Here is a 26,025-nt window from a genome sequence, read left to right as displayed (position 1 = left end):
AATTTATGCTGTACTATGAAATTATACCTGTGTAAAATCAGTTTGATTAATGTATTCAATTCGAGTTACTTAGCACAGAAAAGGAAAGAAGTTCACTGAGAAGTGAAAGATGAATGCAGTGGTTTTCCCCACAGTACGTCTGGTGCTTTATGTACATTTAACCTCAGCTGATTAGCAAAAGATTCCAGAGAGTGGCCACAGTTTACAGTGTAGAGAAGAATGTCTCTGAAGTGTTATTCTGAATACAGAGGAAATGTGGTGATGAGAATGAGATCATGAAACGTGTCGAAGCTACCTGGGTGTTCAGATTCCATGGTCCCTCCTTGTGACCAAAGAGATTGTGTTGACGTAGAAAACAGTCAGGAAGTTTAGTTTTGCTGCTGCATTTCAGTGTAGCTCTGGATTGGTTGGATAGATTTGAAAACGATGGAACCATTTTGAAGCCGTGATAGTCCAAGTGCAGTTCTGGGAACGTGGTACCAGTTCACACTGCCTCTTATTTACTCTTCCTAAACTCCAGCCTGTTCCTCTGCCCACCTGACAGATGCAGAGACTTGGGCAAGCGAGTTTCAGTGTCTTTCATGTAGGGTGAAGGGAGGGTGTGAGTTGATTCTGATCTGAAAGTTCTCGTGAGAGCTGCAGAGTTCTCTGCATGGCTGTGTCCTTGCTTTCCCCACCATCGTCCACAAGTTTCTCAAACACCCACCGCTATTGGCATTCACTTTCCACGCTAATTTCCCAGGACTGATGCCTGAGGGTCGTGTTTCTGCGTCAGCTGGGGGCCACAGCATCCCAGTGGGTACGTCAGTAGAGTGCCTGCCGCCAATAGTAAGTCAGTTGTTCGGAAGTTTTCTAGAGGTCAGTGCCCTTTGTCCAGCTTGTTACGGAAGACCGATGGATAAAGTAACAGGAGGTGCTTCTGCAGTGTGAGAGCTGTTATGCAAATTGAACATCCTCTACTGAAAAACTGTGGAGAAATAGTGGAGTAAATGGTCATGCTTCTTAAAGTGAGCCTGGATGGGAAACATGGATTTTTCTAACATTGTAAAAATATTTAAAGGAGTATTCTGGATTAATACAGTGTTTTTTATTGAATACTTTCAACATTCTAACAAAAAATAAATTGATTAATGGCCTATTTCAGTATTCATCTAAAGTCCAAACTTTGGACTAGCGGGTCTCTACCTGGCCTACATACAAGACTCACATGGGCCCTTTTAAATTGTACTCAGGACCAGGTCTGTCCCACATGACTTATATCAGCATCTCTGGGGAGGGGCTCAGGCATCAGGATTTCAAAACTTTCTTCAGGTGAATCTAGCTGGCAGCCAGGCCTGAGAACCACTGTCTTAAGATGTTTCCCGTCTAAGTGCCGTTTGAGTTGCTTCTAAGTAATTAAGGAATGTGTTTTCTTTGTTCCTATATCTGAAAAATCTTGCCTCTGTCTTTTAAGAAAATCCTGCATTGGCAGGCAGATTCTTAACTGCTGCGCCACCAGGGAAGTCCAGGCTTTATCTTTTTTTAAAACTTTTTATTTTGGTTGCGTGCGGGCTTTCTCTAGTTGTGGCGAGCGGGGGTTACTCTTCCTTGCGGTGTGCGGGCTTCTCATTGCGGTGGCTTCTCTTGTTGCAGAGCACGGGCTTTAGGCGCGCGGGCTTCAGGAGTTGTGGCACGCGGGCTCAGTAGTTGTGGCTCACGGGTTCTAGAGCGCAGGCTCAGTAGTTGTGGCGCACGGGCTTAGTTGCTCCGCGGCATGTGGCATCTTCCTGGACCAGGGCTCGAACCCGTGTCCCCTGCATTGGCAGGCGGATTCTTAACTGCTGCGCCACCAGGGAAGTCCAGGCAGTATGGTTGATTAACACTGTCGTGATAGTTTCAGGTGTACAGCAGAGTGAATCTGTTTTACATATACATATATCCACTCTCCTTTTGATTCTTTTCCCATATAGGCCGTTACAGAGTATTGAGCAGAGTTCCCTGTGCTCTACAGTAGGTCCTTGTTGGGTATCCATTTTAAATAGAGCAGTGTGTACATGCCAATCCCAAACCCCCAATCTATCCCTTCCCCCCATCCTTCCCCCTTGGTAACCATAAGTGAGTTCTCTTCGTCTGTGAGTCTGTTTCCATTTTGTAAATAAGTGCATTTGTATCATTTCTTTTTAGATTCCGCATATAAGCAATATCACATGATATTTGTCTTTCTCTGTCTGGCTTACTTCACTCAGTTTGAGAATCTCTAGGTCTGTCCGTATTGCTGCAAATGGCACTCTTTTGTTCTTTTTATTCGCCTTTATCTTTTAATCGAGTACCTAAACCTCCCTCGATGGAAACACAACCAGACATTCAGAGTTGGTTTTGCTAGGATTAGAGAAATGGGCAGTGGAGAGATGCTCGTGTACATCAATCACGCTGGAATCTGTTTAATTACAGCAATGTAGAGAGGGGTGGGAAATACATCACCGAGGTGATGCTAATTGCTTTAATGAGCCGCCAGGGACTGAAAGGAAGGGATCCCTCAGCTTGGCCAAGTGGAACGGAGACCGTTCCATCGGTTCCAGCCTGAAAGCGAAACCTTAGAATTTCTAACTCTTCTTCTAAAACAAGGGGAAAATGAATTATCATTGAATAATGCATTACATCTGCTCTGGAATGATAGTCACCGCAAATTATTCAAAGCAATGTCTGGAGACCCACTGAACGTGAAAGAGGAGGTTTTAATGCAGACTTTGGGTGAAGGAGCCAGGGGCGGGGGCTCGCTAGTCCACAGCCACCTGCATTCCTGCATTTCTGTTTTATTTCATCTGTGATATAAACATAAGGATCTAAACAGGATGAAGATAAACATTGTTTATATAAATACATGTGAAGTACTAATAACGAAATCACTAATGCTAATGTATGTAATTTATGTCATCTAAGTAGAATGTGCTTTCCTGAAAGTACTTGTAATTATATAATTTTGAGTAAAAGACTTACTAACCAGTAGTCATTAGGAAGCTTTCTAGAGGAAACTCTTGCGGATAGCAAGCACCTTGAAGGCCTACATCATTTTACAATCCGCCCCTCCCTCAACGTATACTGCCTAGCAGAACAGATTGCTTTTCTTATGCACCATTAAGTACATTTAAGCCAATAAGCTCTTCATTAAATCTTTTTAGAACAAGAGTAATCACCTTTTCTATTTCCTTATTTAGTTTTGAGTGTATTCCTCCATGGTTTTTTTTTTTTTTTTTTTGCGGTACGCGGGCCTCTCACTGCTGTGGCCTCTCCCGTTGTGGAGCACAGGCTCCGGACGCGCAGGCTCAGCGGCCATGGCTCACGGGCCCAGCCGCTCGGCGGCATGTGGGATCTTCCCGGACCGGGGCACGAACCCGTGTCCCCCGCATCGGCAGGCGGACTCTCAACCACTGCGCCACCAGGGAAGCCCTATTCCTCCACGCTTAAATGAAAATCTAAAGAACTGTTCTTTATCTATAACTTTCCTCATATATGCATCTATTTTGTCTGCTGGTCTCTGCTTTGAAAAAGCAGCACCACGACCAACAAAGACTGTTCCAAAGTAGCATGTATGTGTGTGTATGTATTTGTGTGTATGTGTGTTTATGTATTTGTATGCATCTGTATGTGCCTGTGTGCACGTGTGTGAATGTGTATATGTGATGTGTGTGTTTTTGCGTGTATGTGCGCACGTGTGCTTCCCTGAGCCTCGAGTCCTGTCCCGCGAGGAGCAGTCTCCTGCCTTCTCTGTCCAGATGCTCCTCTGAGTTGAACCAGTGTCTTAGTCAGCTTGGGCTGCATAACAAATACCACAGACTGGGTGGTGAACAGCAGACATAAATTTCTCACAGCTCTGGAGGCTGAGGGTCCAAGACTAAGGTGCCGGGGTGGTCAGATTCTAGAGAGGGCCCTTTCCCTGGCTTGCAGATGGCCGCCTCCCGCTGTGTCCTCACCTGGTGGAGAAAGGGCTCTGCTGTTTCTTCTCTCACAAGGGCACCAGCTCTATGGGATTAGGTGTGTCAGGGGCACGGGCATTGGTGAAGCATTTTTCTCCAGGAAACCAGGCTGCCACTCTTTGTTCCCATTGGTAGGATGGAGGGTGGTGAAGAGAAAGCTGCTGTGTTTTCCCCAAATGAATTATGTTTGGGAGCAAAACAGAACTGTGATTTAGTAACTCTGAGTACATTATCATCTTTTTTAAGATACATTCTTGTTTCTAGCTTTTTTCTCTAAACAGTATGTACACTGTGATCACATTTCTGTTGACAGTGAAAGATGTTCTTCTGTGTCCTTTATAGCCTGTGTGTTACGAGCCTGAACTGAAGAGATATTAGCCTTGGTTTCAAATTCTCTTAGTAGATGGGTGATGTTGACCAGAAAACTGAACCTCAGTCTCTGTTTATCTTCTGTGAAATAAGGACCGTAATGCAGAGCACGAACCCAGTGTTTGGCATGAAGTGAATAACTCGTTCTCATCCTAACACAAGCACAGTACAGGGCAGCAGTCATGATCCAGAAAACACAAACCTACAACATATTCTTTATGACATTGAGCCTGACCGGTGTTTTGACTGTTCGCTACTTTGTGCTCATCTCTGCCGGTAAATGCAAAGATGTTATTATTGCCTGCAACTTTCATGGCATTTATTTTTATGTTAGAATGGACATAATTTGTTATTTCTAGCACAGTGGGCTCATTGAGTAGTATTCTTGAAATGGATAGAGGCTCCATGGTTTTTAGAAGACATAGATTGTGTTTAAATCCAGGGAAACTGCCTGAAAATACGTTTGAAAATTCCCCCGAAAATAGTTATTAAAGGCACAAAATTGTGACTCTGCCTCTTTTCTTGGGCTTTTGCTAAGACTCTGTACTTCAAAGCATGGTCCGTGATGATGCTTTTTTTTTTTTTGTGGTACGCAGGCCTCTCACTGCCGTGGCCTCTCCCGTTGCGGAGCACAGGCTCCGGACGTGCAGGCTCAGCGGCCATGGCTCACGGGCCCAGCCGCTCTGCGGCACGTGGGATCTTCCCGGACCGGGGCACGAACCCGTGCCCCCTGCATCGGCAGGTGGACTCTCAACCACTGCGCCGCCAGGGAAGCCCTTGTGATGATGCTTTTTGTTTGGAAGATTTAGAGGAGAGGCTGGGAGCATGTCCTCTGCTTTGCTCCTGTGTCTTACTTATTTCATCTTGTTGATCTGTCTATGCATAATGTGTTAATTAATATTTCTGGATCTTTTTGATCGATCTCAGTGTTTTATATAAGCTGTGATCTTGCTTTGACCTAGGTCACTACTCATCTGTGATTTGTGGTACCCGTGGTTTGGAGCAAGGGCAGCGCCCACGGCTCCTGGAGTGTAAACAGCGTCAGCATCGTCTGCCGATGTGTGAGGTTGGACATCCTCAGGGCCCACCCCACACCTGCTCGCCAAAGCCCTGGCGGGCCGGGGAGTGGGTGGTGCGTCCAGCCGTTGGTGTTCAACAAGCCCTGCAGGGGAGTCTGGTCAACTCTAGTTTGAGACCCATCAAGTCATACAACCTCCTGTCTGTCTTGAATACCTATGTCTCTATCCCTGAACTTTTTATTGAAAGACTGGAGACAGTAAACACTATTTTATACAGTTACAGAAGTTAGAATGTTTAGTTAACGAGGTAAGCTTGGGTAACGAGGAGGTGGGTGGGGAGAAAGTCGGTGGTCCGAGGCCAACACGGTGCTTAGGAGGCAACAGCTGAGGCTGGAGCTGTGTGTGAACAGAGGCTGGGGCTCTCTGTCCTCGAGGTCACGTGAACCCTGTGCCAGGAGGAGGACCCCAGGGCCCCATCACCAAGGTCAAAGGGCAAGGGCTTTTTTTATTATGTGGGCAAGGGCTCTCTGGCACTGAGCTGGGTGATGTACAGCGATGAGAGAACACAAACATAAGCCTGTCCTCACAGGCTTAGAACTAATTAGATGGAAGAGATAAGGCCTTTGCCCAGAAGCACATCATCCCCACATGGTTGGAAATTCTAAGCCAAGTGGGAGGGTCTAGTTGACTTTGGATGGGGGACTGGAAGCTTCTGGAACATGGCATGTCTCCTCTGCTGGAGAACAAATGGGAAAGGAGGGCTAGCGGTCAAAGGCCATTCTGTGCTGAGAGGACCACAGAGAACAGACGCTTGTCAGAGAGCGAATGGCCAGGACAGAGGAAGGAACCGATGTGTATGAAGACGCAGGCGGGGCATCGGGGGAGGTAAAGATAATAGTACCCGCAGCTCAGCCAGCAGGAACCTGAGCGCCAGGATTGCTCACTGGGGACTCAGCTCTCACATCCTTCCTTCTACTGAAGGATGGCGCAGAGGCTTGGAACTCTTAGTGACTTCCCCAAACAGCACTGATTACTGACTGTTATACTTGAGGTGTGTAGGGGAGAAAACTGTAAGAGATGTACTGGATTAAGAATCTACACAAGTGACTTTCAGAATGTTTCCATGTTGACTTTGCATCAGGAAGGCCGTAGAAGGGAACAGTCTTCCACTGGACAGAGATGAGGGCTTGTAAGGGCAGGCGGGTTCCGAGCGTGAAGTTAGAGCCCCGGAGAAGCAGGGCGGCGTTTGGCAGACGAGGGGTTGTGTGGTTGCCGGGGTGGCCAGGAACCAGGAGCTGCTCTCAGTTTCCCACAGACTCGGGATGTCATCACGACAGAGGCGGCCGGGTCACTGATCGACAGCATCACAGCCCAGGAAAGTGAGACCCAAGGAGGGAACGAGGTTTGTCTACAATCTAAGGAAGCGTTGCAGGGCTGCTAAGTAAGCACTTCGGACAGTGACAGATCTGGATTGAAACTGGCTGTGCTGTCCACTACCTGAGCAGGTTGGTGGCCCCTGGGCAAGTTACCTAGGTGCTCACGTGTAATGCCGAGGTGGCCTGCCAGTGCAGCCGGGTCGTGGTGAAACGTGAGCTGGCTCTCGCTGTTGTGTCCATCACAGCCAGGACGGGAGCCCAGACTCCTGACTCAGGTCCAAGCTCCTCCCATGTTAGTGCCGAATACCACCTGGAATCTCAGAAGAAAGACTTAACCAGATGAAGTTCACGCTGTAACCTGCCTCATCACCGTGCCGCTTGCCCTGGGGAATGTGTCATTCAACGGCAGTCACGTTAAGTGAACGACAGGAGCCCCCATGTCTGAGGTTATCTGCAAAGAGCAACCTAGAGGAAGGTTCTCTTTCCAAAGTCGTGGCATCCAGTTATTTTAGGGGTTTTCCTGGACGCTCAATTCAAGACGCCGATTTGCCGTTATTACCTTCACATTTCAGTTCACCGGCGTGGGGAGAGTCCAGGGCCCAGGGCGATCCGGACTCGGTCCTTGAACCCATCTGGGCACCAGGCAGCTTGAGGTTCCTGCGTCACTGAGCAGGTACATAACGCTGCACTGCGATCCCTTCTTCTTTTCAGGATCCAGAATCAAGGGCCTTCTCAGTGGCCGTAGAGAAAAACAGGCAATGACTTGGATTCTGCTCCTTATACGTAGAAAACGGGAGAAACATGTACGCTAATTCAGAGACACTGAATATATTTCATAAACTTCAAAGAGATGAAAAGGCATTTTTGAAATCTAATGGTTGAAAATACTGGACTAATAAATTGGTCATGGAATTTAGTGTGGCTTCGAGTTTTGGGTCAATTGTTTTAACTAGTACATTTAAATATAACTTCTTCTTATTTATGCCTCAGAGATTTTTAAAAAGACAATTATTTAGCATCTGTGATCTGTTGGCATTTCCTAATTAAATATTGAACAAGTTATACCCACATCTAGAAACCTAGAAAAGCCTAAACTTCTCCTAAGTCTGAGTCGCTGGAGGGCTAAGGTCTTTCTGTACATCAGCTCTGGGTTTAACCAGACTGTTCGCACAGGCCGGCTTTGTGACTCTTGGGTTTTCACATTTAAGGGATCATAGATTCTCTGCATTAAAAGGATTGTAAAAGTTGAAAACACCTTCTGCTTGATTCTTCTTTATGAGGTACTAGTTGGGTTGTCCTTCTAGCCTTTGTCGAAATGTCTGAGGTCCTGAGCACTGATTGTTTCCCAGGGCTGTTCATCTCGCTGGACAAACCTGACGTAGAAACTGAGAACGTTTCGTTAAAGCCAAAATCTGTCTCCCTGCCTACGGCTGCTGGTCTTTGTTGCTGTCTTTTGGGAGGAGAGCCGTAAGCAAATTTTTATTATAATGATATTGTTCACATTGAGAAAAGAAGTATTTGTTCATTTTAGAAACTTCGGGAAACATAAAAAGGAATGAAAAATAAAATGAAATTCCCCTACACTGTACCCTGCAGACACAGTCACTGTTAGCATGTGGTATCTTTTTTCACAGGTTTCCCCACGTGTGCTTGTAAACACACTCAGGTGTGAAATGGCAATGGAACTCTGGCCCCTCACATTATTTTCAGAACTACGTCTTACGTGGGAAACGTTTCTCCACGTCATCAAATAGTCTTCGAAAGTATGGTTCCAAATAGTCCAAAATTGGGATGTGCCGTAATTTATTTACCATTCCCTGAGTTTGTGGGTCACTCAGTTCACATAAACATACTTGTATAAAACTCGGAATTTCTTTCAAATATTTGAAGAGGGTATTCAGGTCTCCTTTGTGTCTTTTCAAAGTTAAAAAACCCCTCAGTTTTTTTTTTTTCAGTTGTTTCCCCTCTAACAGTTTCTCTGCCTTTCACCATCGAAATTGCTTTCTCCTGAATTTAATCTTGTTTGCTTGTACCTTTTACCTACAACCGAACGCAATACTTTGGTTGACAACTGAGCATTTCAGCGCAAGTTAGGAGTGTGTTTTCCTATAATTGACGAATGTTCTTCTGTAGTCTAATAGTGCAATGTAAGAGTCCATTAGCTCTTCCACTGACAAATCCTGGCTAACACTGGCTTTACACAGAATCAGTTATTTTTAGTTAACAGAACCCCACGAGGGGGAGCGAGCAGTGCTGTGCTGTCAGCTCCGGGAGTGGGCTCAGCGTCCAGGAGAGCCAGCGGGAGCTGGGCTCGGGTCCCAGGTGTGAGGCCACAGCCTGGAGTGACCGGGCAGCGAGGCTACTGAAGGAAGACTTTGCACTGGTTTACGCTTTTCCTCAGCGTTTACCATCTGTGTAAAGTAGAGACAAAAATTAGCACATAAGATGTAGTCACATGATTTGGAAAATGACACAATATCTAATTCTTCTGTACTTTGGGAGATAACTCAGACCTTTGTTTCCAAGTAGGATTTGGTAAAAAGTGAAAAGGTGTAAGGGTCTCTGTGGCTGCCGTTTCTGGAATGCTACAGAAGGAGAAAACGTCATAGGTTTTCTTGCAACTTCTAACTCCTGAGAAGGACACTTTACGAGATATTTATTTGGGGCATATGGATTTCAGGTACTGTATAACTGAACCGACAGACTGATGATAATTATCATGCTAATACAGATTGATGGCAGCTGACACCTCATTATTAGGGTTGGCAGGAGTGGCACCTAGCACAGAGCTAGGTAAAACTCACCTTTCTCCCGGTGAAGACACCTCATTCAGTTCAGAGGTTAAGGAGATCGCCAGTGCCACTCAGCTAGTCAACAGTAGACCTTAATCCCAAATCCGATGCTTTTTCTACTGCTTCGTACTTTATCAGCAGTGGGCAATTTAAAAATGATGAATAAATCATAATGTCCATTGTTCACCAGTGCATTTGTTGGATCAGAGAAGCTGTGGGAGGATGTAACGTATTCTGTGTTCTTACGGCGTTCATGGAGGGGTGTGTGTGTGTGTGTGTGTGTGTGTGTGTGAAAAGTACCATTTTGTAAACGGTTTAGAAATGCCACTCCTTAGATTACCATGTCTCTCTTTTGGTTTCTGAGGTTCAGGGAAGCTAGGGTAGCTTTACTTCTGTCAGTATGGCGACCTTGCTTTTGATAGTTATTTTATAATCTTTGGTTAATTAAATCAGGAATTGAGTCTAACGTTATGAGTGTGTGTGCAGTGACTATGTGTGTGCCCACGTATGTGATAAATTCCTGCCAATCTGTAGTTCATCTGAAAGCCCGATGTTACCTGCCATCGGGGGTAACAGTCTGACCAACCATCTCCGGATCAAGAGATTAAATGGTGCCATCAATTACAAATTGGCAAAGAAGCTTGAAATGTTTCCAAAACCTAAGTGAGCAATTATAATCATTCCGTCATTCCAGTCATACAGTCGAACTGCTGACTAGGAACTGCAATGAATTATACAGTATTCTTTTGCTCATTAAAAAACATTTCTCTGAAAATGGGTCATAACAGAACAACTTCTTTTTTCATTTTAATTACTAGAAGCAAACAGTAATGTGCCCCAATGGAAAAATCACTTTAATCCAAATCAGGAGATCTGAAATATAGTCCCCTTTGTAGGGCAAGTTAATTTTGTGAACTTTTCTAGACTGTGTTCCTTATTCTTAAATCTGGTTTGAAATATATGGTTGATAAGATTTCTTCCAGATCTTGTTTCACCTGAGGGATAAGGTTGGTTAGTATTTTAATATATTCATTCATTATTATTCATTCATTCATTGATTTATTATACAATTTCTGAGTTACTTCAGTGTGTAAACTACTGTATTATTTATTTTTAATAATATTTATTTTAATTAATGTTTATTTTCTTCTTGGAAGAGCCCATATCCCTCTATCTATGCATTTGTCCTTCTATCCATCATTTGTCAACGAATGTTCTTTTTATTTTAATTAATTAATTAATTTATTTTTGGCCGTGTTGGGTCTTCATTGCTGTGCACAGGCTTTCTCTAGTTGTGGTGAGCGGGAGCTACTCTTTGTTGCGGTGCGTGGGCTTCTCATTGCGGTGGCTTCTCTTGTTGTGGAGCATGGGCTCTAGGCGCATGGGCTTCGGTAGTTGTGGCACATGGGCTCGGTAGTCGTGGCTTGCGGGCTGTAGAGCGCAGGCTCAGTAGTTGTGGCGCACGGGCTTAGTTGCTCCACGGCATGTGGGATCTTCCCGGACCAGGATCGAACCCGTGTCCCCTGAATGGGTAGGCGGATTCTTAACCACTGCACCACCAGGGAAGTCCCAACAAGTGGTTTTTGATCACTGTATTGTATGTAGGAACATTTCAAAGTTTATAATCCTTCCGAGCAGGTAGTGTTTCTAGAAATATCTGGGCCATTTTATACAAATATATTTACATCTAAACCTCACATACCATTTAAAGGAAGAATACTTTTTTAATAGAAGATAATATTGCTAAATATATTATTAGAATTTTTAATGACATTGGCAGTTATAACGATGTCAGAATTACGTATGTAAATGGCAGATGGAGAATTCTTTGACGCGAGTCATGACTCTGTACCCTCAGTTGAAACATGACAGCAGCAGTCATGCAACTCTGTACAAATAGGTTGCAGATACTATGGAAAAAATAGGTTGAGTAAAATCCTTCTTCGAAGAGGTCTTTCCTTCCTTCCACCTGTTGTGTTACTACTATGGTCGAGTCATTAGAAGTGAGCTTTGTATCCCGGTAAAGACGGGTGGAGGTGGGGGGATAAAGGTCACCATAGTCCTCAGCTGGCTGGTCCCTGAAGCTGCTGCAAGGCAGGTAAGCTTCCTAGGGTCGGGACAAGGGTTCCTCACTGGTGACATCAGAAATGGAGAGCCGGACGCTCTCTGTGCAGAGCACTTTGTTTGTCCCTCTGTTGTACCACTGAAGCTTTACATACTGCTGCTATGACGATCTGTCGCCTTCAGCTGAACTGTGTGCCCAGGGGCAGGGACGGTGTCTTGTTCACCTTCGTGTCCCGATTACTTCTCATGATACGTGACATGCCATTGGCACTCAATAATTTAATGAGATAATAATTTCAATGAAAGAGAATGTTGGTTGTGCGAAAACATCTCTCGCAGACTCATTGTTGACTTGCTTAGTACTTCCTTAGGAAGCTGTTGTATTCCTGGGCCATGGAGAAAAATTAACTAATTCATGACTTTGCCTAAACTCAAGCAATAGTATTATGTTGGTGTTGACAGGTGACATCTGACACGTCAATATTATTTTCCAAACTAAATGTCCTCGGTTGGCATGTTGCTATAAATAGAATTTATTTTGGTGTCAAGTAGCCACAACCTAAAGCAAGTGGTGTAGTTGCCTTTGACTCTGGGGGGTAACTGGCCCTGTAACCAGCTGCACTTCTCTGGACGCATATATGGCACCCGGTGTGTGTAATCGTCTGTGAGCAGTACACCTGCTAATGGTTAGTGCAGTATGTGTCTAATTCTGCCTTAACTGTGTTCAGTCCATTGGTGCTATATGATTGGTCATAAAAGGAGAATTAACTCTCAAGCTTCTGGAGATAACGACAGAACTGATATCAACATATTCTAATCTTTCTCCGTTTTTTTATGTTCCCAGAGACTTGAGGTTTAACAGAATCAGAGAAATTCCCAGGAACACCTTCAAGAAACTCAAGAATTTGAACACTCTGTACTTGTTGCTTAGCTGTGGGGCTTGTAAAATTATGAGCTAGTTGGACTGCAGTTTACCATGAAAAGCCATCCTGAAAGAGAACAGCTACACATGAGATGGGCACCTTGCTAGGGGCCTCGTAACCAGCAGAATTCTGTGCTTCTTTCCAGTGCCTGTATTCTTGCTACCTTCTGAATTAGGAGATATTCGTATTTGTCTAATTGTCATTTATAGTCTTTTGGTTTAGAAAAGCTCATGAGGTTGAAGGAACAGAGAAAGAGTTGTTAACGACTTGTCTATGGGTCCCATCACCAAAGCAATAGAAATGCAGTTAAACCTCATGACTTGCTGAGTCCAAAGCCCATGCTCTCACCTGGGTGCCGCATCTCCTTCTCTGTAATACCGTGAAGACATTTAAAATCATGTAGTCCGAGGAAAAATGACAACTTTATGGCTAAACTCCAATGAAACGTTTCAATGTTCGAAGCCCTCGTTTTGTTCACTCTGCCGATACTTCTGATCTGTTGTGTGTGCAACAGTCTGCGGGCTTTGGATCCAGATCAAAATACACACGACTCTGCTTTAAAACAGCTGATAATCTGACCTTGTGGGTCCAACAACAAAGACCCCACTGTAAGACACAAGTAACGAGAACACAGTAAGTGCCACGAGGAAAGAGTGGAGAACTCTGGGAGATAATGACAGACCCTAGAAGGACTAGCAGTGCTTAAAGTCATTCTGTGCCGAACCTAGATTAATCCACAGGTGAAAGCGCTGAAACTTAGGAATATGCGTTGTTCTTAGTACCACGTGGGTACGTGTCTTCTCGTCAAAATATTTTCATAAGAGAGTTAGAAATATTACCAATTTAGCTAACTTCTCACCGTATGGCAGCCGAGCTAGTCCTCTGACTTTAGGGTTGAGATCATGACTTTCCACTTGTACTTTTCCATCTGGTTTCTTTCCAGTAACTGATGTCCAAATACACATACTTTATCACAGTGTCTCTGGTTGGGATGACACAAGAGCACGAGGGAGTAGGGGTGGCAGGGTTTACTTCTTGTTTATCATTAAACAGTGGTTCTCAAGCTGTGTTGTGTGAAGACGGTTTCTGGGGTGCATGTGGACAGAAAAATGCCCAGCCCTCCCCCCCAGAGACTCTGATTCGGCATTTCTCAGGAGCAGCCCAAATGTTTGCCTCTTAAGCAGTGTCTCTAGGGGTTCTGCTACTTGGGAAGCCTTCCGCCGCTGTCTACTGAGATATGTTGGTGATAAATAACCAGATATCTTATGAATTTATCAAATTGTTAATGTTACCAAATGTTATCAAATCTCTTCATTAGAGCAGAATAACAAAATGATAATCTCTATTGGCATTTGTCCACAGGTTTCAGTATAGTACGTGATGCTTTAATCATTAATGAATAATCCACCTCTTCGTTTGGTAGAAAGCATACTTATTATCAACTTGTGCCTAAGTATTTTTTTTAAAAATTTATTTATTTTTGGCTGCATTGGGTCTTCGTTGTGGTGTGCAGGCTTCTCACTGCGGTGGCTTCTCTTGTGGAGCACGGGCTCTAGGCGCGCGGGCTTCAGTAGTTGTGGCTCACGGGCTCAGTAGTTGTGGCTCGTGGGCTGTAGGGCTCATGCTCAGTAGTTGTGGCACACGTGCTCAGTTGCTCCGTGGCATGTGGGATCTTCCTGGACCAGGGCTCGAACCTGTGTCCCCTGCATTGGCAGGCGGATTCTTAACCACTGTGCCACCAGGGAAGTTCTCTTTGTCTTTATTTTTAACTCTCTGTATTTTAGAGAGATTAATCCTTTATATTACTACAAATACTTTCCCATAGTTTTTCATTTTTCTTCTGACTTTAAGATGTTTTGTTGTTTGCAATACTAAAGTCTTAGGTTTAAAAATTTTGGTAGTTAAATTTATATATTGTTTCTTTTATTACTTTTAATCTTGGAATCATAATTAGAAAACCTTTTCCCATACCAGGTTCATAGAAGAAGAATTTATCCATGATTTTCTTTTAGTAGTCATATAGTTTCATATTTTTACATTTAGATCCCTGAGCCATTCAGAACTTATTTTGGGGTTTCTTTTGAGGTTTGAATCCAATTTTATCTTTCTCCAAAAAGCTACCATTTGTTCCAACTCCATTTATTTTAAAAGTTCAGTCACTTTTATCATATACAGAATTTCCATATGTTCTTGAGTTAATTTTGAACTTTCTGTTCTTTTCTACTAGTAGACTTTATTTTTAGAACAGTTTTAGATTTACAGAAAAATTGAGCAAATAGTACAGATTTCTCATAATATCCCCTTCCCCGAATTGCACATAGCTTCCCTGTTATTAACATCTCACATTGTGGCATGTTTTAATGGGACGGTATTGATATATTATTATTAAGTAGAGTCCATAGTTTATTCAGACTTCCTTAATTTTTACCTGAGATCTTTTTGCTGTTTCAGGATCCATCCAGGAAGCCGTCTTCATTTAGTTGTCGTGTTTCTTTAGACCGTTTTTTTTAATAAAAATATTTATTTATTATTTCTTTATTTAATTTATTTTTGGCCATGTCAGGTCTTAGTTGCGTCACGCGGGATCTTCACTGAGGCATGCAGGATCTGTCGTTGTGGCGTGTGGGCTCTTCCTTGTGGTGCACGGACTTCTCTCTTGTTGTGGCGGTGGGTTTTCTCTCTCTAGTTGTGGCACACAGCCTCAATAGTTGTCGCTCACAGGCTCAGTAGTTGTGGCGCGTGGGTTTAGCTGCCCCGTGGCATGTGGGATCCCAGTTCCCCAACCAGGGATCAAACCCATGTCCCCTGCATTGGAAGGTGGATTCTTTACCACTGTACCACCAGGGAAGTCCCCTGGTTTTTTGTTGTTTTTTTTTTTTTTAACTGAAAAATGGTCATAGAAACCAAGGTCTGGTAGGTTTCTGTTCCTTTTCCACTCGTTTGTCTATTCATGCACCAACACCACATTTTATAATAGAGGCTTAATAGCCTACCCCTCCTGCTGCCCCATCATTGCTCCTTTTCCGTTTTCCTAGCTGTTCTTCATGTTCTTCATGTTTATTTTCATTTGAAATTCAGGATCCATTTGTGTAGCTCTTGGGTATACACATAGCAGTGTAATTGTTGGACCATGGGATAAGCTATGCTTAAGTTTGGTAGATACTACTAATGGTTTTCTAAGGTGGTTGAACCAACTTCCACTCCCCAAAGCAACCTAGGAGCAATCCAGTTCTTCCAGACTCACACCAACACTTGACATTGTCAGTCTTAATCGTTTTAGCCATTTTTGATGGTTGTAAATCATATTCCAGTGTGGTTTTAATTTGTACTTCCCTTATGACTAGTGATGTTGAACATATTTTTATATGCTTATTGGCCATTCAGATATTTTCTTTTGTAAAACGCCTGTTTGGGTCTTTTGCTCATTTAAATTGGGGTGTCTGTCTTTTCTTTATCTATAGAATTTCTTTATAAATTTTGGTTGGGTCCTCTGTCAGTTATATGTAATGTGTACATCTCTCTGTCCGTGGCTTGTTTACTCACTTAATGATAATTTTTTATTTTAATGAAGTTTAATGTATCAATCTTTAATGGTTAGTACTTTTTAATGTTATTTAAGGTATTTTGGCTACCCTAGGATCATAATCTTTTTTCAAGAATTTTAGAGATCTGTTATCTACCTCCAGTTAGCTTTTGCGAATGGCGTTGGTGGAGGGTCAAGATTCATATTTTCCACGTGGGTGTCCAGTTGCTCCTTCACCTCTCTGAAAAGACCATCCCTGCTTCCCTGGTTGCAGTGGCGCTTTTGACATAAGTTAACTGAAGATGTAGCTGCCTATGTGAGCTGCACAGTTCTGGTCTCTGTGTTCTGTGCTGTTGAGCCATCTGTCTGCTTGCACCAATATAATGCTATCTTAATTACCATTGTTCTACAGCACGTCTTGAAATCTGGTGGTGGAAATCTTATAAATTTGTTCAATTTCCACAGAAAAGCTTCCTGGTACTTTGATTGGGACTCTATGAATTTATAGATCAATTTGGGGGAATATTGACTTCTGTACAATGTTGAGTCATCCAATATATGATACAAACTTTCTTTTTATTTAGGTGTCTAAAATTTCTTCTTAGCAGTATTTTTTACTTTTATTGTTTTGGTCTCTTGATTTTTTGAAAATTATCTTCCTGGACCGGGGCACGAACCCGTGTCCCCTTCATCGGCAGGTGGACTCTCAACCACTGTGCCAACAGGGAAGCCTATGTGTTTGTATTTTTTCAGATTTTTTCTGGTAATTGGTATCTAGTCTCACAGCACTGTTTTCAGAAAAGATACTTGATACGAGTTCAGTTTTCTTAAATTTATCAAGGCTTGATTTGTGACCCAGGATATGATCTGTCCTGGAGAATGTTCCATGAGCACTTGAGAAGAAAGTGTATTCTGTTGTTTTTGGATGGAATGTCCTATAAATATCAGTTAAGTCCATCTTGTTTAATGTATCATTTAAAGCTTGTGTTGCCTTATTTATTTTCATTTTGGATGATCTGTCCATTGGTGAAAGTGGGGTGTTAAAGTCCCCTACTATGAATGTGTTACTGTCGATTTCCCCTTTTATGGCTGTTGATCATGCCATAAAGCACCTCAACATCTAAGGCAGTTGACCATTTGCCTTTGTACTGAGGTGCTCCTATGTTGGGTGCATAAATATTTGCAATTGTTATATCTTCTTCTTGGGTTGAACCCTTGATCATTATGTAGTGTCCTTCTTCGTCTCTTTTAATAGTGTTTATTGTAAAGTCTATTTTGTCTGATAGGAGAATTGCTACTCCAGCTCTCTTTTGATTTCCATTTGCATGGAATACCTTTTTCCATCCCCTCACTTTCAGTCTGTATGTGTCCCTAGGTCTGAAGTTGGTCTCTTGTAGACAGAATATATACAGGTCTTGTTTTTGTATCCATTCAGCCAGTCTGTGTCTTTTGGTTGTAGCATTTAATCCATTTACATTTAAGGTAGTTATTGATATGTATGTTCCTATTACCATTTTCTTAACTGTTTTGGGTTTGTTATTGTAGGTCTTTTCCTTCTCTTGTGTTTCCTGCCTAGAGAAGATCCTTAGCATTTGTTTTAAAGCTGGTTTGGTAGTGCTGAATTCTCTTAGCTTTTGCGTATCTGTTAAAGGTTTTAATTTCTCCATCAAATCTGAATGAGATCCTTGCTGGGTAGAGTAATCTTGGTTGTGGGCTTTTCCTTTTTATCACTTTAAATATGTCCTGCCAGTCGCTTCTGGCTTGCAGAGTTTCTGCTGAAAGATCAGCTGTTAACCTTATGTGGATTCCCTTGTATGTTATTTGTTGCTTTTCCCTTGCTGCTTTTAATATTTTTTCTTTGTATTTAATTTTTGATCATTTGATTAATATGTGTCTTGGTGTGTTTCTCCTTGGATTTATTCTGTATGGACTCTCTGTGCTTCATGGACTCAATTGGTTATTTCCTTTCCCATATTAGGGAAGTTATCAACTATAATCTCTTCAAATATTTTCTCAAACCCTTTCTTTCTCTCTTCTTCTTCTGGGATCCCTACAATTCAAATGTTGTTGTGTTTAATGTTGTCCCAGAGGTCTCTGAGACTGTCCTCAATTCTTTTCATTCTCTTTTCTTTATTCTGCTCTGAGGTAGTTATTTCCACTATTTTATCTTCCAGGTCACTTATCCGTTTTTTCTGCTTCAGTTATTCTGCTATTTATTCCTTGTAGAGAATTTTTAATTTCATTTATTGTGTTGTTCATCATTGTTTGTTTACTCTTTAGTTCTTCTAGGTCCTTGTTAAACGTGTCTTGTGTTTTCTCCATTCTATTTCCAAGATTTTGGGTCATCTTTACTATCATTACTCTGAATTCTTTTCCAGGTAGACTGCCTATTTCCTCTTTATTGGTTTGGTGTGGTGGGTTTTTACCTTGCTCCTTTGTCTGCTGTGTATTTCTCTGTCTTCTCATTTTGCTTAACATACTGTGTTGGGATCTCCTTTTTGCAGGCAGCAAGTTTGTAGTTCCTGTTGTTTTGGTGTCTGCCCCAGTGGGTAAGGTTGGTTCATTGGGTTGTGTAGGCTTCCTGGTGGAGGGGACTGGTGCCTGTGCTCTGGTGGATAAGGCTGGATCTTGTCTTTCTGGTGGGCAGGACCACATCCGGTGGTGTGTTGGGGTGTCTGTGACCTTATTATGATTTTAGGCAGCCTCTCTGCTAGTGGGTGGGGTTGTGTTCCTGTTCTGCTAGTTGTTTGGCATGGGGTGTCCAGCACTGTATCTTGCTGGCCGTCGAGTGGAGCTGGGTCTTAGCGTTGAGATGGAGATCTCTGGGAGAGTCTTCGCCGTTTGATATTACGTGGAGTCAGGAGGTCTCTGTTGGACCAATGTCCTGAACTCGGCTGACCCACCTCAGAGGCTCAGGCCTGACGCCTGGCTGGAGCACCAAAACCCTTTCAGCCACACGGCTCAGAAGAAAAGGGAGAAAAAGAAAGGAAGAAAGAAAGAAAGAATATTATAGAATAAATTAAAGTTATTAAAATAAAAAGTAAAAAAATTATTAAAAATAAAAAAAGTAATTAAAAAAATGAATGAAAGAGAGCAACCAAACCGAAAAACAAATCCACCAATGATAACAAGTGCTAAAAAGTATACTGAAAACAAACAAACAAACAAAAAACTGAAATGGGCAGACAGCACCCTAGGACAAATGGTAAAAGCAAAGCTATACAGTTAAAATCACACAAGGAAACATACACATACACAGTCACAAAAAGAGAAAAGGGAAAAAAAATATATATGTATTAAAAAAAAAGGAAGAGAGCAACGAAATCAATAAACAAATGTACCAATGATAAGAAGCTGTAAATACTAAACTAAGATAAACATAAACCCGGAAACAAATTAGATGCAGAAAGCAAACCCCAAGTCTACAGCTGCTCCCACAGTCCACCTCCTCAATTTGGGACGATTCGCTGTCTGTTCAGGTATTCCACAGATGCAGGTACAATAGACAAGCCTCTCGGGCTGGTGAGTGCCGGTCGGCACCGATCCTCTGTGCAGGAATCTCTCCGCTCTGCCCTCCGCACCCCTGTGGCTGCGCTCTCCTCTGCGGCTCTGAAGCTCCCCCCGCCAACCCCCGTCTCCACCAGTGATGGGGTTTCCTAGTGTATGGAAACCTTTCCTCCTTCACAGCTCCCTCCCGGAAGTGCAGGTCCCGTCCCTATTCTTTTGTCTCTGTTTATTCGTTTTTCTTTTGCCCTCTCCAGGTATGTGGGGAGTCTCTTGCCTTTTGGGAGGTCTGAGGTCTTCTGCCAGCGTTCAGTAGGTGTTCTGTAGGAGTTGTTCCACGTGTAGATGTATTGCTGGTGTATTTGTAGGAAGGTGATCTCCACGTCTTACTCCTCCGCCATGTTTAAGTTCCCCCTACTTTTTGCTTTTTAACAAAGTATTTCCAGCCACAAAGTACACATTCGTGTGCTATCCATCGTACAAGTATATGTGTGAACACTGTGTAAGCCGCTGTTTCGGCAAGAAAAGGTGCAGCTGATCAGACCTGTTGGTGTATTGCTGGTTCCTCTTTTCCGCCAAGGTTTTGATCATCAAGATAAGCAGATCACCTGTCTTGCGGAATTATTGTATTTCCTCAATAAAACATAACTTTTTTTTCTTGGGAGTTTTTATTTGCTTCATTTTTCTCCCTGCTTGGCTCCATAGGCAATATTAGGATATAGTAGGCAAGCACACATTTCCCCAAGTTTGAGCTGATTTTTGGTGAACGGGTGTCAGGTGTTTTTTTATACCCTGAATTTCAGTAGAATCTCTCATAATTTTGAATATATCTCCTTTATGCAAATAAAACAAAAATAATATAAATGACAGTATCTGCAATCACTTAACCAAAACTCTGTTAGGAAAATATTCCCTCCATTAAAATCATAACAATGGTATTTTGATGGAATGCATAACGCTTTGAATAAACCTTGAGAAGAAATATGTGCTTGTGATTGGAAAACACATTCAACTGCGAACCATTTCAATGGATTTGTTCTTGTTGGCAATAAAAATTTCCCAAGAAAACCTGTGAGGTAGATATTTTCTCATACTTTATTTTTTATTATTATTTTTAATTGAAGTATAGTTGATTTACTATGTTGTTAATTTCTAATGTACAGCAAAATGACTCAGTTATATAGATATACACTACATTCTTTTTCATGTTCTTTTCCATTGTGGATTATCATGGGACATTGAACAGAGTTCCCTGTGCTCTCCAGTAGGACCTTGTTGTGTATCCATCCCGTATATAATAGTTTGCACCTGCTCACCCCAACCTCCCACTCCATCCCTCCCCCACCCTCCTCCCCCTTGGCAACCACAGGTCTTTTCTCTGTATCTGTGAATCTGTTTCTGTTTCATAATATTTTATCTCATTCTTTAGAGCAGCGGTCCCCAGCCTTTTTGGCGCCAGGGACCGGTTTTGTGGAGGACGGTTTTTCCACGGACGGGGGCAGGGGGCGGGGATGCTTCAGGTGGTAGTGCCAGTGATGCCAGCGATGGTTCAGGCGGGCATGCGAGCGATGGCGAGCGGCAGGTGACGCTTCCCTCGCTCGCCCGCTGCTCTCCTCCTTCTGTGCGGCCCGGCTCCTAACAGGCCGCGGACTGGAACTGCTCCGCGGCCAGGGGGTTGGGGACCCCTGCTGTAGAGTATTCACATTCATAATGAATTACAATGTTAAAGAAATAAAAACAACTTCAGTGCAGTTTCTAGAAATTTCAGATTTTATTTCTACCCAAATCTAGATAACTGTGTAAGAATATCCAGAAACATAGACTTCAAGCACATTTATATACTGAAGAAATATGAATTATGATATGTAGTATCTTTTCCTTTCTCAACTGTGGTATTGAAGAGAATTAGCAGTAAGGCTGGAAGGCATTCTTTGCATTAAATGGAACAACTTCTCTCCCGGGCCCCAGTCTTGGGAGAATTGTGAAAATAGTCAAATTGTTTCCTGTGTTCTGTGTGTCAGGTGAGATTGAGAATACAATGTGTACAACGTACCACACGTATACACACATCACATGTGCAGACCAAGCACACACACGTATGTGTACGTATATTCATGTACACAAGTATATAATCATACGCGCGCATAGACATGTACATGTGCATACATACATACACTTTCTTCTGCATGCGTTGGTACATGTGTGTTATAAAATACGGGAACAGAATTGTCATTCTTTAATTAAAAATATCGGTATGCTAAAAAAAAAAAAATATCGGTATGCTAGTAGTTTTGGGACCTAAAGGAAGTACAGTAATGGGTTTTGAACATTAAATTAAGAGAATCTACAGAGGGAGGAACTGAGTGACAAACTCTCTCAGGACAAGGTTAGTGTCTGGGATTAACTAGATATTAACTAGCCACATGGCTTTCAATCAGCCTAAGAGTTCCTTGGGCACGTGGAGGGCTCTAAAGTTTACTGGGTCACTGACTGAAGCTGAGAACGTTCTATCTGTGAAGATGGCCATTGTCTCTGTATGGCATCAGCTCTGATGCAGACCGTAGATTGGTTGTCCTGCCCCCCCCGGCTCTGACGGCCAGAACACTGGGCAGTCATAAACGGTGAGGAGTGGCCTCAGTGCCACAGGTGGGGTGTCCGCAGCCCAGGTGCTGTTTGGAGAATTGTGGCTGAACCTTTAGCGGTGAGAGGTTAGGAACAGCTCTGGACCCCTGGCTGTCTGTGTATAACGGCTAAAATAGTCACCTGCTCCATTAGCCAAAGCACTTCTGTTATCCTAATCAGTCATTAAAAAAGCACAAAACAAATATTTTATAATACTCTAAAAATGAACCGTCTAGCATTTGATCCTGGCAGTAGATTTTAGAAGCTTTGCCTTTTGTAGCTGTTACAGGATATTCAGAAACGTGTGCCAATCCAATTAGCCGACTTTCCCTGTACATTTAGACATGCCATGATCATTTAAATTGGAAAGAAAGTTTAAGTATATTTATCCAAAGCAATCTGTACTTTTCATTTGCCAGAGTTTTTCCCAAAGCTTTCCAAGTTGCTGAAAGGTGATTTTTGGGTAACGCATTTTACTGTTCAAATACAATTTATTTCTGCCACCTGTTATTTTGCTCCCTGGATTTTTGAGAAGTCGTTTTTGGACCGTTTGATAGCCCTATATAAGCCTCCCCTTTCTGTGGTGCAGCTGACTCTGGTTTGACAATTCAGCAAATGGGAGTTCACTGCATGCCAAGGGCTGTGATGCCTGTTTTTTCAAGGAAAATGCTTAAGCCTCAGTGTGTGTAGCTCTCCATATGTTTATTTAGGAAGATGCTCCTTTGTTACCATGACCATGTTGATAATTTTCCTTTTAAAGGATAGGCTTCGGGAAAACAAGAATGTTATCCTTGGGTGTATAGTGCTCTTTTAGGGGTATTTTAGGGTGATTTAATTAAATAAAAATTATTTTTGAAAAGTTTTTTGTGACAAGCTAATAATATAGCCTTTTGAACAGAAAGTTATAAATCTCTAAATTTAGTGAAGCATGTCCGTGAATGTTTTTCTGCTCTGTGAAGCTCTACCTAGCAGAGCTAGCATAAGGTTTGAAGAATCTCTTTCTCATCCTGGAATTCTTGTCTGTCCGTTCCGTTTTGTCAGTCTCCTGCACGACAGCCAAATCAGAAAGATTTCCAGAAATGCTTCTGAGGGACTTGGGAATTTGCTGTACTTGTAAGTTGCAAGAAAAATCAACAGTGCCTTACAGTGCTGGTAGATTATTTTCACCTTTTCGTTTAATTAAAGTAATACTTCATCGTCTCAAAAAACACTGTCCACCTTTCAACAAAGCTCATTGCCCCATTTTTAAGTAAAGTCAGTTGTTGCTCTCAACAGAGTATTCACCTGAAAACATTTGAATATTTATGCACATTTCTATTCCTCCATCCCTGCTACAAAAATTCTAAATTGGAGAAAAATAAAAACAAAACAGAGTTTGTGCAACTTTCCTATTCAGATCTAATTAATCAATAATTGTAAAAGTTCCATCGATCCAAGAGAAGCTGTATGTCAACAACTCAGCCATCCAAGACCTTCTTGAGCAGTGAGCACATTACGATTAGGGACTTTAGTTTTTTTATTATTATTTTAAAAATATTTATTTATCTATTTTTTTGGCTGCATCAGGTCTTAGTTGTGGCACACGGGATCTTTCGTTGTGGCACGTGGGCTCTTCGATACAGTTGGGCTCTTCGTAGCAGTGTGAGGGCTTCTCTCTAGTTGTGGTGTGCAGGCTCAATAGTTGTGGCTCACAGGCTCAGTAGTTGTGGTTCGCAGACTCAGTAGTTGTGGCGCACGGGCTTAGTTGCCCCATGGCGTGTGGGACCTCAGTTCCCCGATGAGGTATCGAACTGGCGGCGTCCCCTGCATTGCAAGACCGATTCTTAACCACTGGACCACCAGGGCAGTTCCACAGTTAGGAACTTTAGTGAACTTGGGGAAGAACCACACTTTGGAGCAGTGAGCTCACACATATGACCGTTGGCCATTGTGGTGCTCTTCTGAGTATTGTAGGTAAATGAGAGTAAAGGTATTTTAAGTGACTTCCTGTTTTGACGCAGAAACCATGCATGTTGATCAGTTGAAAGCTGGGAGGTCATGACTGCTCCACTCATGTGGAATGCTGAAAAAAGAAACCAGAAGGACATTTGTTTAATTAAGGAGTGAGTGCTGCAACTTTCTTTTTAAAAAAACATTAAGGAGATAATTAACATTTTTATAGAAATATTTCCATTTGTGGATTCATTCATTAAGGGCTCTGGGGAAAAAGCTGAAATTATTCTTGTAAAGAGGAGATGCTGTCCTGACACTTTCTCTCCCAATTATGCAATGATCATAACATCTTCCTGAGTCACTAGAATTCACATCACACCCCAGCTCAAGAGCCTTGCAGCCTGCTGTGTTCAACTGAGACACCCAGCCTGTGACACAAGACCTCCTATAGCTCTTTTCATCCCTCAGTCCTAAAGCCTTGGTTCCTGTTTAGAATCAGTCCATTCTATAATATTAGCTCTCCTAACTGTTCACGACCAATTGCATGCCCAGCAGGCACATGGCCTTCTTGATTTCCATGTGTTAAACATTGCTAAGGATTCTTTGGGCTTCTAGCTGGTGCTGTGAGTGGTCTGCTCCTGACCCCGCTGTGTTTCTTCCCAGTCCTGGGGGTCTGGGGTCCTTTACTCATTGCCTGTAAGGAGTATCTCCCCTACAGTAAAGGAAACAAATTGTTAAACAGCACAAGACAGAAAACTTTACAACTTGTAAAGATGGTTTGGAAGAGATCTTATTGCTGGTGTGATACTCAATGAAGAAACCTAGTACAATGAATTATTAGCAAGAGGCTAATTTTGGGTAAGATGAATGGTCAGCATTGCCGTGGCGGGATCAGTTACACGCTTAAGTGCTTTACACGCTCTGGGTGAGAACAAGGAAAGCACTTCACGACACTTCGAGTCAACGCTCTTCTAACCGTATCTCTGGGCTTCTGTAGGTTGTGTGACTCAGGGAAAGGGAAGGACAATTTATCAACGTTTCATGACACAGTAGGTGGTGAACGCATTCGTGTGGCCACTGAAGCCAATCTTTCCCTGTTTTCAGTAACATTACCGAGTAAGGATAGCCTCTCAAAACAGAGGTGTTCTTATAAAAAAGGAGTTTGTGGGCTGGGAGACCTATTCCGTTCCGACACCCCCTGTCCAGATTAGAAGAAAGTGGAATTTGAGGTTTGGAAGGAAATGTCAGGGTCGACGGCAGTTGAGGATAGTAGACTCTGCTACACGCGTGGTGACAAGCCTCGTGTGAGCCAGTCCTGGAAATGCCCGGAGCAGACGTGAGCTCCTTCTGGGTGGGATTCACAGAGACCCTGCGATCCGGGGTGCTCGTTGATCTGGAGGTCTGTGAAGGTGCTGAGACAGGCAGTGGGGTGGGAGCTGGTGTGTGGAGATGCAGAGGCAGGCTTCAGGCTTAGATCTTGCTTGTTTGGGGGATGAACCCACACTTAGAGGACAGTTGGGTGGGCTCTGGAATCTAAACACACACGGACGTGGTGGTGGCCCGGTGGGGGAGGATGGCTCCGCCTCCCCGTGCGATGGGCGAGCAAGGCTTCAGATAAGGGGGTGCTTGTGAATTACCGCAGCATTGACTAAAGCCAAGAACCACCTGCTAACATGGGCACCACCTCTTGGCGACCTCAGCTCTAACACACGCTGAGATGTGTCGTCTTGTCCCCTTATGACCAGAAAAACAAGTGGTCACAAAGGGTGGGGATGATAACCTGCAAAGAGCATTCCCAGCAGTGAGGCTGTGTGTGTGTGTGTGTGTGTGTGTGTGTGTGTGTGTGTGTGTGTGTGTACAGCTGCATGCTTGAGAATCGGGGTCCTGCTTGTATTTCCGTGCAGCGCACATGGAGTGCAGGACTCGCTTCTCTCTCTCCCAGCCTCAC

This window comes from Neophocaena asiaeorientalis, unplaced genomic scaffold, assembly GCF_003031525.2.
Source record: "Neophocaena asiaeorientalis asiaeorientalis breed wild unplaced genomic scaffold, Neophocaena_asiaeorientalis_V1.1 scaffold226, whole genome shotgun sequence".
NCBI classification, from domain to species: domain Eukaryota; kingdom Metazoa; phylum Chordata; class Mammalia; order Artiodactyla; family Phocoenidae; genus Neophocaena; species Neophocaena asiaeorientalis.
The sequence above is the reverse complement of the archived record's forward strand: the minus strand, read 5'-3'. Positions refer to the sequence as shown.